General features: G+C 40.5%; 1 protein-coding gene across 2 annotated transcripts in view; it reads left to right on the forward strand.

Annotated features, from left to right (window-relative positions):
• The first annotated feature begins 5,260 nt into the window (after positions 1-5,260).
• LOC133630611 (E3 ubiquitin-protein ligase MARCHF2-like) overlaps positions 5,261-12,583 on the forward strand; it is a 30,477-nt gene continuing 23,154 nt past the window's right edge. For both annotated transcript variants that reach the window (XR_009821302.1, XM_062022199.1), the window contains exon 1: positions 5,261-5,586. The gene's annotated coding sequence lies outside the window, so the exon portion shown is untranslated. The remainder of the gene's footprint in view (positions 5,587-12,583) is intronic.

Consider the following 12,583-nt stretch of genomic DNA (forward strand, 5'->3'; position numbering starts at 1 on the left):
CAGTGTGTAGACAGAAAAGGGAGAACGGACGCATTTTGGCTTAAAAAATAAAGGTAAAGGTGAAGTTATAACACTGAAACACCCTCAGGAAGAGGTGCTTTAAGACATGGCTAGCTAGCTAGCGGCTAACGTCCATCCGCAGTCTGCAGTGTTTTAGCTACTTCTAAATCACTAATCCTCGTTTCTATGGCGACAAATTAAGCAAGTTTTATTACAAGTATCATCCCTGCTTCACTACACACCGTAGCTCACCGGCGTCACGATGTAAACAAACGCCATGGGTGGATCTACACCTGACATCCACTGTAATGATACCAAGTACAGGAGCGTATTTAGTCGATACTACTATGATTACATCCATATTTTTTATCATCACAAAATCTTCTTTAGTTTAAAAAAAAATTCATACTATGTTTATAAACTCAGTAAATACGTCCCTGGACACATGAGGACTTTGAATATGACCAATGTATGATCCTGTAACTACTTGGTATCGGATTGATACCTAAATGTGTGGTATCATCCAACACTAATGTAAAGTATCAAACAACAGAAGAATAAGGGATTATTACATTTGATCAGAAGTGTAGATCGAACATTTTAAAGAGAATGTGGAAGTCGCTTCCTATGCGTTCCACTATTATACACGGCACAGGAGCCAGGCTTGCAGTCTTTAACAATGTTTTAAAGGCCTACTGAAATGATTTTTTTTTATTTAAACGGGGATAGCAGATCCATTCTGTGTCATACTTGATCATTTCGCGATATTGCCATATTTTTGCTGAAAGGATTTAGTAGAGAACATCGACGATAAAGTTCGCAACTTTTGGTCGCTGATAAAAAAAAACCCTTGCCTGTACCGGAAGTAGCGTGACGTCGCAGGTTGAAAGGCTCCCCACATTTCCCCATTGTTTACACCAGCAGCGAGAGCGATTCGGACCGACAAAGCGACGATTACCTCATTAATTTGAGCGAGGATGAAAGATTCGTGGATGAGGAACGTGAGAGTGAAGGACTAGAGTGCAGTGCAGGACGTATCTTTTTTCGCTCTGACTGTAACTTAGGTACAAGGGTTCATTGGATTCCACACTTTCTCCTTTTTCTATTGTGGATCACAGATTTGTATTTTAAACCACCTCGGATACTATATCCTCTTGAAAATGAGAGTCCAGAACGCGAAATGGACATTCACAGTGACTTTTATCTCCACGACAATACATCGGCGAAGCACTTTAGCTACGGAGCTAACGTGATAGCATCGGGCTTAACTGCAGATAGAAACAACAGAAATAAACCCCTGACTGGAAAGATAGACAGAAGATCAACAATACTACTATCAGGAGACACCGAACCAAACACTGGACCTGTAACCACACGGTTAATGCTGTCCAGCCTGGCGAAGCCTAGCAATGCTGTTGCTAACGACGCCATTGAAGCTAACTTAGCTACGGGACCTCGACAGAGCTATGCTAAAAACATTAGCTCTCCACCTACGCCAGCCCTCATCTGCTCATCAACACCCGTGCTCACCTGCGTTCCAGCGATCGACGGCGCGACGAAGGACTTCACCCGATCATCGATGCGGTCGGCGGCTAGCGTCGGATGGCGCGTCTGCTATCCAACTCAAAGTCCTCCTGGTTGTGTTGCTGCAGCCGGCCGCTAATACACCGATCCCACCTACAGCTTTCTTCTTTGCAGTCTCCATTGTTCATTAAACAAATTGCAAAAGATTCACCAACACAGATGTCCAGAATACTGTGGAATCTTGCGATGAAAACCGAGCTTTTTGTATATAATACAATGTGTCCGAATACTTCCGCTTCAACCATTGACGTCACGCGCATACGTCATCATACATAGACGTTTTCAGCCGGAAGTTTCCCGGGAAATTTAAAATTGCACTTTATAAGTTAACCTGGCCGTATTGGCATGTGTTGCAATGTTAAGATTTCATCATTGATGTATAAACTATCAGACTGCGTGGTCGGTAGTAGTGGCTTTCAGTAGGCCTTTAATGTCCATAGAATTTTTTCACAGATTTCTCTCCCGCAGGACGTGACTTTTCAGCCACCTCCGTATCCTATCCCCCTCCTGCTCTCGGCCGCTTACTTTTAAAGACAACAGATGATTAGATTAACACGTACCACCTGTGAAATCGAATCACCTGCCAGCTGTGTCTCGCCGTCAGCCCATGCCCCGCCCCTAGCCGATGGTGCTCGACCTCAGCACCATAGACAGAGGCGGTGACCTTTGCTCCTGCAAGTGCGCTGGCCACACCTCCTTCCACAGAGAAATTACGCAGGTATTAACAGTAAATGAACAAGTAGATTAATAATCCATTTTTACAGTTCGTCCCTCATAATGTAGACAAAATAATAGGTAGATAAATGACACAATATGTTACTGCATACGTCAGCAGACTAATTAGGAGTCTTTGTTTGTTTACTTACAACTAAAAGACAAGTTGTCTAGTATGTTTACTATTTTATTTAAGGACTAAATTGCAATAATTAACATATGTTTAATGTACCCTAAGATTTTTTGGTAAAAGAAAGCCAATATTGCCATTTTTTGTGGTCATCTTTATTTAGAAAAATATCGAAAAGTACAGAAAAGTATTGAAATACATTTTGTACCGGTACCAGTACCAAAATATTGGTATCAAGACAATACTAACCCACGCTATTGAATGCAATTGGACACTTTGGACATTGCTTATTTGGATGGGTATTGATCACTTTATTGGATGCTGTAGACACTTTAATTACATGCCGTCTATAGATAGACTCATCAAGTTTATGATTGTGATTCTGACTGTGATAAAACCATCCACAACATTGCATTCAGAGACTCTGAAATTTGTCCTGCGAGCCCCACATTGGACACCTGTATCCTGTGGTATCATTCAAGTCACATTGGACACCTGTATCCTGTGGTATCATTCAAGTCCTCAATTGACAAAGGATCTGGATCTTTTCTTCCAGACGTGGTCCAACATTTACAAAGTAGTTTTCAATTACTTCAATCATCCATCCATCTGAGGAGTATTGAGGGCAATCCTTCTTTGAAACATTCTATTGCTGTTTAGTTACTAAACCCAAAACCAGTGAAGTTAGCGCGTTGTGTAAATGGTAAATAAAAACAGAATACAATGATTTGCAAATCCTTTTCAACTTATATTCAATTGAATAGACTGCAAAGACAAGATACTTCACGTTCGAACTAAAAAACGTTGTTATTTTTTGTAAATATTAGCTCATTTGGAATTTGATGCCTGCAACATGTTTCAAAAAAGCTGGCACAAGTGGCAAAAAAGACTGAGAAAGTTGGGGAATGCTCATCAAACACTTATTTGGAACATCCCAAAGGTGAACAGGCTGATTGGGAACAGGTGGGTGCCATGATTGGGTATAAAAGCAGCTTCCATGAAATGCTCAGTCATTCACAAACAAGGATGGGGCGAGGGTCACCACTTTGTCAACAAATGCGTGAGCAAATTGTCCAACAGTTTAAGAACAACATTTCTCAACCAGCTATTGCAAGGAATTTAGGGATTTCACCATTTACGGTCCGTAATATCATCAAAAGGTTCAGAGAATCTGGAGAAATCACTGCACGTAAGCGATGATATGAGGGACCTTCGATCCCTCAGGGGGTACTGCATCAAAAAGCGACATGATTGTGTAAAGGATATCACCATATGGGCTCAGAAACACTTCAGAAAACCACTGTCAGTAACTATAGTTGTTCGCTACATCTGTAAGTGCAAGTTAAAACTCTACTATGCAAAGCCAAAGCCATTTATCAGCAACACCCAGAAATGCAGCCGGCTTCGAACATTCGAACATTAAACAGTTCAAACATTAAATATTTTGTATTTGCAGTCTTTTCAATTGTATATACAGTAAGTTGAAAAGGATTTGCAAATCATTGTACTCTGTTTTTATTATTATTTGTTTTTATTTACATCTGTAATTGCAAGTTAAAACTCTACTATGCAAAGCGAAAGCCGTTTATCAACAACACCCAGAAACGCCGCCGGCTTCTCTGGGCCCGAGCTCATCTAAGATGGACTGATACAAAGTGAAAAAGTGTTCTGTGGTCTGACGAGTCCACATTTCAAATTGTTTTTGGAAACTGTGGACGTCGTGTCCTCCGGACCAAAGAGGAAAAGAACCATCCGGATATTATAGGTGCAAAGTGTAAAAGCCAGCATCTGTGATGGTATGGGGGTCTCCGCTCGGGATGGTTCCTGCTGGCCCCACTATGGACTGGACTTTCGCTGATGTGTTGGATCCGCTGTGGACTGGACTTTCACAATATTATGTCGGACCCACTCGACATCCATTGCTTTCGGTCTCCCCTAGAAGGGGGGGGGGGGGGGGTGGGGGGGGTGGTACCCACATATGCGGTCCTCTCCAAGGTTTCTCATAGTCATTCACATTGACGTCCCACTGGGGTGAGTTTTCCTTGCCCGTATGTGGGCTCTGTACCGAGGATGTCGTTGTGGCTTGTACAGCCTTTTGAGACACTTGTGATTTAGGGCTATATAAATAAACATTGATTGATTGATTGATTGATATTTGTGCCCAAGACATGGGTAACTTACACATCTGTGAAGGCACCATTAATGCTGAAAGGTACATACAGGTTTTGGAGCAACATATGTTGCCATCCAAGCAACGTTATCCTGGACGCCCCTGCTTATTTCAGCAAGAAAGTGCCAAGCCACGTGTTACAACAGCGTGGCTTCATAGTAAAATAGTGCGGGTGCTAGACTGGCCTGCCTGTAGTTTAAACCTTTCTCCCATTTAAAATGTGTGGCGCATTATGAAGCCTAAAATAGCACAATGGAGACCCCCGGACTGTTGAACAACTTAAGCTGTACATCAAGCAAGAATGGGAAAGAATTCCACCTGAGAAGCTTCAAAAATGTGTCTCCTCAGTTCCCGAAACGTTTACTGAGTGTTGTTAAAAAGAAAGGTCATGTAACACAGTAGTAAAAATGCCCCTGTGACAACTTTTTGCAATGTGTTGCTGCCATTAAATTCCAAGTTAATAATAATTTGCCAAAAAAAAAGAAGTTTCTCAGTTCGAACATTAGGTATATTGTCTTTGCAGTCTATTCAATTGAATATAAGTTGAAAAGGATTTGCAAATCATTGCATTCTGTTTTCTACTTACCATTTACACAACGTGACAACTTCACTGGTTTTTGGGTTGTGTACAGGACGTCCATTTTTATCCCACTTTCACTGGCGACCGCGAAGGCAACAGTGTGTCACGTGACCAGCTGGCACAGCTGAGGGACGGAGAGAGAGGCTAGCGCCGTTAGCTCCGCTAGCTTTGTCTGGCCACAGTATAATCCCGGAAGACGCCAACGTCGCTTTGCACGTTCTAGAAGGCAGCCAGCAAGGCCGAACGCGACACAAAAACGATGGCGGCGTCGCAGCGGACGTGTTTGTATGTCGTGTCGCCTGGTTCGAACGGTGTTCGGCGCGCTGTCAATGTCACAGTGTGCAGTTAGTGGGCAGCGAGTCCGCCGCAACACCAGCGAGGCCCGGGCGACCAAAGACAGGCTGCTGGGTAAGTGGATTTATATTCTTTTACTTCGCGTTTCGCTCTTTTATTTGTTGGCGAACGTTCAATATTAGACTGCCTTTGTGTTTTTAAGAAGGGTTTATTATGTGCTGGAATAGTGTTAGGCTTTGTCACAATTACACTGACGTTCGTTGTTTTTGTCAATCTTTGGCCATCACCCAACATCGACCCCTTTAAACTCTACATTTGGAGAGCACGACTCTCTTTTTATTATTTTGTTTAATAATATACAATAATAATTATATATAATATGTATATTATTTTAATAATATTTATATTTTATTTTATTATTTTTATTTTTTACTACAATAACGTCATCACCCAACATCAACCCCTTTAAACTCTACATTTGGAGAGCACGACTCTCTTTTTATTATTATCTTATATATTAATATACAATAATAATTATATATATGTATATTATTTTAATATTTATATTTTATTTTTATTTTTTTATTTTTTACTACAATAACATCATCACCCAACATCGACCCCTTTAAACTCTTTATTTGGAGAGCACGACTATTTTTATTATTATTTTATATATTAATATATAATAATAATTATATCTAATATGTATATTATTTTAATAATATTTATATTTTATTTTATTATTTTTATTTGTATTTTTTACTACAATAACGTCATCACCCAACATCGACCCCTTTAAACTCTACATTTGGAGAGCACAACTCTTTTTATTATTATTTTATATATTAATATATAATAATAATTAAATCTAATATGTATATTATTTTAATAATATTTATATTTTATTTTATTATTTTTATTTTTTACTACAATAACGTCATCACCCAACATCGACCCCTTTAAACTCTACATTTGGAATGCATGACTCTCTTTTTATTATAATTTTATATATTAATATATAATAGTAATTATATATAATATGTATATTATTTTAATATTTATATTTTATTTTATTATTTTTATTTTATTTTTATTTTTTACTACAATAACGTCATCACCCAACATCGGCCCCTTTAAGCTCTACATTTGGAGAGCACGACTCTCTTTTTATTATTATTTTATATATTAATATATAATAATAATTACATATAATAATATATATATTATTTTAATAATATTTATATTTTATTTTATTATTATTTTTATTTTTATTTTTTACTACAATAAGTCGAACGAAATGTGCTTGTATTTGTCCATTAAAGGCCTACTGAAACCCACTACTACCGACCACGCAGTCTGATAGTTTATATATCAATGATGAAATCTTAACATTGCAACACATGCCAATACGGCCGGGTTAACTTATAAAGTGACATTTAAAACTTCCCGGGAAATATCCGGCTGAAACGTCGCGGTATGATGACGTATGCGCGTGACGAAGTCAGAGTAACGGAAGTTATGGTACCCGTAGAATCCTATACAAAAAGCTCTGTTTTCATTTCATAATTCCACAGTATTCTGGACATCTTTTGCAATTTGTTTAATGAACAATGAAGGCTGCAAAGAAGACAGTTGTAGGTGGGATCGGTGTATTAGCAGCGGACTACAGCAACACAACCAGGAGGACTTTGTTGGAGCGCTAGCCGCGCTAGCCCCGCTAGCCGCCGACCTCACCTTGACTTCCTACGTCTCCGGGCCGCCAAACGCATCGGGTGAAGTCCTTCGTCCTTCTGCCGATCGCTGGAACGCAGGTGAGCACGGGTGTTGATGAGTAGATGAGGGCTGGCTGGCGTAGGTGGAGAGCTAATGTTTTTAGCATAGCTCTGTGAGGTCCCGTTGCTAAGTTAGCTTCAATGGCGTCGTTAGCACAGCATTGTTAACCTTCGCCAGCCTGGAAAGCATTAACCGTGTATTTACATGTCCACGGTTTAATAGTATTGTTGATTTTCTATCTATCCTTCCAGTCAGGGGTTTATTTTTTTGTTTCTATATGCAGTTAAAGCACGATGCTATCACGTTAGCTCGTAGCTAAAGCATTTCGCCGATGTATTGTCGTGGAGATAAAAGGCACTGAATGTCCATTTCGCGTTCTCGACTCTCATTTTCAAGAGGATATAGTATCCGAGGTGGTTTAAAGTACAAATCCGTGATCCACAATAAAAAAAGGAGAGTGTGGAATCCAATGAGCCAGCTTGTACCTAAGTTACGGTCAGAGCGAAAAAAGATACGTCCATCACTGTCTCTCAAGTCCTTCACTGTAACGTTCCTCATCTACGAATATTTCATCCTCGCTCAAATTAATGGGGTAATCATCACTTTCTCGGTCCGAATCTCTCTCGCTCCATTGTAAACAATGGGGAATTGTGAGGAATACTAGCTCCTGTGACGTCACGCTACTTCCGGTACAGGCAAGGCTTTTTTTTATCAGCGAGCAAAAGTTGCGAACTTTATCGTCGATTTTCTCTACTAAATCCTTTCAGCAAAAATATGGCAATATCGCGAAATGATCAAGTATGACACATAGAATGGATCTGCTATTCCCGTTTAAATAATAGTAGAGAACATGGACGATAAAGTTCGCAACTTTTGGTCGCTGATAAAAAAAAGCCTTGCCTGTACCAGAAGTAGCGTGACGTCGCAGGTTGAAAGGCTCCTCACATTTCCCCATTGTTTACACCAGCAGTGAGAGCGATTCGGACAGAGAAAGCGACGATTACCCCATTAATTTGAGCGAGGATGAAAGATTTGTGGATGAGGAACGTGAGAGTAAAGGACTAGAGTGCAGTGCAGGACGTATCTTTTTTCGCTCTGACCGTAACTTAGGTACAAGGGCCCATTGGATTCCACACTTTCTCCTTTTTCTATTGTGGATTACGGATTTGTATTTTAAACCACCTCGGATACTATATCCTCTTGAAAATGAGAGTCGAGAACGCGAAATGGACATTAACAGTGACTTTTATCTCCACGAATCGGCGAAGCACTTTAGCTACGGAGCTAACGTGATAGCATCGGGCTTAACTGCAGATAGAAACAAAAGAAATAAACCCCTGACTGGAAAGATAGACAGAAGATCAACAATACTATTAAACCATGTACATGTAACTACACGGTTAATGCTTTCCAGCCTGGCGAAGCTTAACAATGCTGTTGCTAACGACGCCATTGAAGCTAACTTAGCTACGGGACCTTTAGCTATGCTAAAAACATTAGCTATCCACCTACGCCAGCCAGCCCTCATCTGCTCATCAACACCCGTGCTCACCTGCGTTCCAGCGATCGACGGAGCGACGAAAGACTTCACCCGATCATCGATGCGGTCGGCGGCTTTTGCATCGGATAGCGCGTCTGCTATCCAAGTCAAAGTCCTCCTGGTTATGTTGCTGCAGCCAGCCGCTAATACACCGATCCCACCTACAGCTTTCTTCTTTGTAGTCTTCATTGTTCATTAAACAAATTGCAAAAGATTCACCAACACAGATGTCCAGAATACTGTGGAATTTTGCGATGAAAACAGAGCTTTTTGTATTGGATACAATGGTGTCCGAATACTTCCGTTTCAACGATTGATGTCACGCGCAAACGTCATCATACATAGACGTTTTCAACCGGAAGTTTCACGGGAAATTTAAAATTGCACTTTATAAGTTAACCCGGCCGTATTGGCATGTGTTGCAATGTTAAGATTTCATCATTGATATATAAACTATCAGACTGCGTGGTCGGTAGTAGTGGCTTTCAGTAGGCCTTTAATGTCATGATTTATTGTTAGGTTTTGAATAGGGATGTCCGATAATGGCTTTTTGCCGATATCCGATATTGACCAAACCCTTAATTACCGATAGCGATATCAACCGATACCGATATCAACCGATACCGATATATACAGTCGTGGAATTAACACATTGTTATGCCTAATTTGGACAACCAGGTATGGTGAAGATAAGGTCCTTTTTTAAAAAAATAAATAAAATAAGATAAATAAATTAAAAACATTTTCTTGAATAAAAAAGAAAGTAAAACAATATAAAAACAGTTACATAGAAACTAGTAATTAATGAAAATGAGTCAAATTAACTGTTAAAGGTTCGTACTATTAGTGGACCAGCATTGATTGATTGATTGAGACTTTTATTAGTAGGTTGCACAGTGAAGTACATATTCCGTACAATTGACCACTAAATGGTAACACCCGAATAAGTTTTTCAACTTGTTTAAGTCGGGGTCCACTTAAATTGATTCATGATACAGATATATACTATCATATATACTATCATCATAATACAGTCATCACACAAGATAATCACATTGAATTATTTACATTATTTACAATCAGGGGTGTGGATGGGGCGGGGGGAGGAGCACGCACAATCATGTGTGCTTACGGACTGTATCCCTTGCAGACTGTATTGATATATATTGATATATAATGTAGGAACCAGAATATTAATAACAGAAAGAAACAACCCTTTTGTGTGAATGAGTGTAAATGGGGGAGGGAGTTTTTTTGGGTTGGTGTAATAATTGTAAGTGTATCTTGTGTTTTTTATGTTGATTTAATAAAAAAAATAAAAATACGATACCGATAATAAAAAAAACGATACCGATAATTTCCGATATTACGTTCTAAAGCATTTATCGGCCGATAATATCGGCGATATTATCGTACATCTCTAGTTTTGAATATGTGCATGTTTTCCATGTTAATTGAATTAACAGCACCGTTTTGGAAAACATAATAAATGTTGTATTTCTAAGATTGAAATACAAAGCCTAAGCTGCGTGCTGCATGTTTACACCATAACATGCACTATATTGCCAAAAGTATTTGGCCACCCATCCAAATGATGAGAATCAGGTGTCCTACTCACTTGGCCCGGCCACAGGTGTATAAAATCAAGCACTTAAGCATGGAGACTGTTTCTACAAACATTTGTGAAAGAATGGGCCGCTCTCAGTGATTTCCAGCGTGGAACTGTCATAGGATGCCACCTGTGCACCAAATCCAGTCGGGAAATTTCCTCGCTCCTAAATATTCCAAAGTCAATTGTCGGCTTTATTATAAGAAAAGTGAAGCGTTTGGGAACAACAGCAACTCAGCCACCAAGTGGTAGGCCACGTAAATTGACAGAGAGGGGTCGGCGGATGCTGAAGCGCATAGTGCAAAGACTTTCTGCACAGTCAGTTGCTACAGAGCTCCAAACTTCATGTGACCTTCCAATTAGCCCACGTGCAGTACGCAGAGAGCTTCATGGAATAGGTTTCCATGGCCGAGCAGCTGCATCTAAGCCTTACGTCACCGAGTCCAATGCAAAGCCTGGGGTGCAGTGGTGTAAAGCACGTCGGTACTGGACTCTAGAGCAGTGGAGACGCCTTCTCTGGACTGATGAATCATGCTTTTCCTTCTGGCAATCTGATGGACCAGTCTGGGTTTGGAGGTTGCCAGGAGAACGCTACATTTCGGACTGCATTGTGCCGAGTGTAAAATTTTGTGGAGGAGGAATTATGGTGTGGGGTTGTTTTTCAGGAGTTGAGCTTGGCCCCTTAGTTCCAGTGAAAGGAACTTTGAAGGCTCCAGGATACTAAAACATTTTGGACAATTCCATGCTCCCAACCTTGTGGGAACAGTTTGGAGCGGGCCCCTTCCTCTTCCAACATGACTGGGCACCAGTGCACAAAGCAAGGTCCATAAAGACATGGATGACCGAGTCTGGTGTGGATGAACTTGACTGGCCTGCACAGAGTCCTGACCTGAACCCGATTGAACACCTTTGGGATGAATTAGAACGGAGACTGAGAGCCAGGCCTTCTCCACCAACATCAGTGTGTGACCTCACCAATGCGCTTAAGGAAGAATGGTGGAAAATTCCTATAAACACACTCCGCAACCTTGTGGACAGCCTTCCCAGAAGAGTTGAAGCTGTAATAGCTGCAAAAGGTGGACCCACATCATACTGAATCCTATGGGTTAGGAATGGGATGGCACTTCAAGTTCATATGTGAGTCAAGGCAGGTGGCCAAATACTTTTGGCAATATAGTGTAGCTCAAGTCTTTTGTTACAGTGCGTGTTATTATTGGTTATTTTGACATCTTTAAAATAATTAACAATTAATATTGTTTCACCAAATGCCTCCATTCAAAGATATGGTATATATTTGTTTCAAACAAGGTTAACAAAATGGTCTTGTAGAGGGGAATTGCACTTTTTAATAATTGTTTAATCATTCACAATGCCTATGTGAGACAAGAACACGTCTTTTATTTTTATGCATTTAAAATCGTAAATAAATGCACGCAAAAAGTGTCCGTCAAATTCTGCCTGTAAAGCGCTTGAATCCCGGATTTTCATTGAGTGTGAAACGGCCGCGGAATGGCACCTGCACGCCGGCGGACTCTTTCCGCTTTTGTCCGTTTCCGACACGCCGTTGACCAGTGGCGGGCCGTGCGTTTCCCACCTAGGCCTTCAGTGATGTCCGACTTGAAAGATCACCTCTCAAAATACCATAATTGATGTCACCACATCACCATTGCTGGAGAAATAATATACAGAAACACATTTACCCACTACTCATACTTGCCAACCCTAGGGATGATACTCGAAACCGGTTTTCCCGGTTGTTCGATAAGAAAAGAACCGAGTCCTCGGACTCGAATCCCTTTTTGAGAACCGGTACCCGTTATCGAGACCACTATAGTAAAGAAAATAGTTGGTTCTTTATTCGAATCCCTCGGAACGAATCCCGTCCCGACCAGAAATGCTCCGCGTGACATCACAAGAAATGGCGTCACGTAGCTCAGTCATTAGGCGCAGATAGCGAAAGCAGGAAAAAAAATGGACGGGAAAAAGCGCTCAAAGGTGTAATAAAGTTCAAAACAAAAGGTATAATCCAATGAATAACTTTACTGAGAGATTTGAGCAGGGTACAAACACATGACCAACACTTTTACGACCAACCGGAAACATAGCAACCAGGCTAGCAACGCACCTCCTTTACGGCAGCTGTCGCAACGTTCTTAAAGCAACCGCAGCACATACATATATATACAACC

The sequence above is a fragment of the Entelurus aequoreus genome, linkage group LG16 (genome assembly GCF_033978785.1).
Source record: "Entelurus aequoreus isolate RoL-2023_Sb linkage group LG16, RoL_Eaeq_v1.1, whole genome shotgun sequence".
Taxonomy (NCBI): Eukaryota; Metazoa; Chordata; class Actinopteri; order Syngnathiformes; family Syngnathidae; genus Entelurus; species Entelurus aequoreus.